Source organism: Olea europaea, unplaced genomic scaffold (genome assembly GCF_002742605.1).
Source record: "Olea europaea var. sylvestris unplaced genomic scaffold, O_europaea_v1 scaffold905, whole genome shotgun sequence".
In the NCBI taxonomy this organism is placed as follows: Eukaryota; Viridiplantae; Streptophyta; class Magnoliopsida; order Lamiales; family Oleaceae; genus Olea; species Olea europaea.
In genome coordinates this window covers 190,363-191,449 of record NW_019267524.1, presented here as the reverse complement: position 1 = coordinate 191,449, position 1,087 = coordinate 190,363, and positions in this window count along the sequence as shown.

Sequence of the window (1,087 nt, the reverse complement as noted above, 5' to 3'; positions counted from 1 at the left end):
TTTTATTTTATTTTATTTTATTATTTTTTTTTTATGAAGGGAAACTTATCACATGGAACCACTTATTTTCACAAATTTCCGTGTCGGTGATTTGAGGATAAAGTCATAATGGGAATGCCAAGAAATTCAATAGGGTTGAGCTTGGTATTGAAACTAATTCGATTATATTAATTTTCATAAAAAATATTTGATGCACGGGCAACTAGTCTTAATTTGGAGGTATTTTTGGACCATTCTTGTAAGGGTATTTACTATTTAGCTTTGTATATCTTTGACTATTTTTGCAAATTTATTTTTCTTAGTTCAACGTACTTCTTAAATTGTAAAGTAGAATAGAAGTAACGGTAATTAATCCAAGTAAAAGCCAAAAAAAAATGTCATAATCATGCTCGTGATATTTTTCTAATTGTTTGATTTATTTTGGATTGTATTACTATCATTAAATTTAGTAGTGGTGTAAAATTTTGATTGTGCCTAACCTGCTCGACATGGTTTCTGAATATTCCGTGCTAAGTAAGACATACCAATTTTACCAGATTAGTCGGACAAGATCGTGTGGAATTATGCTAATTATTAAGGTTATGAATATACACAAAATTAATCTAGATATTTGTTTTTATTTTCGAAAATAGATCTCCTTGTACTCTTGAACATGAATTAAAAATGGTCATTAACTATGACAGACATCAAAATATTAGGGACTAGGTAGTGCACACCAAAAATCATGTCGTCCCTTTTACATACCAAACTTTGAGTTGGAAAAAAGTCGTCACACTTTAGTCCCTGTTTATCATCCTTTAAAAATTTAAATGCTTGCTACAATACCATTCTCCATCACATATTAATACACTAAAATATTCTACACACAAACTAACAAAACTTCCTTACTTTTTAATCATACATTCTCCAAAAAATACTATTCAATAACTCATTATTTTCAAATAAATTTCATCAAACAGGCTCTTAATATTTCAAATAAATTAGGGTATGTTTGTACCTCTTTAACTTCAAAAAGTGTATTATGAAATAGTGATTGATGTTGACTATTTTTGCAATTTTAATTTTCTTAGTTCAACGTACTTCTTAA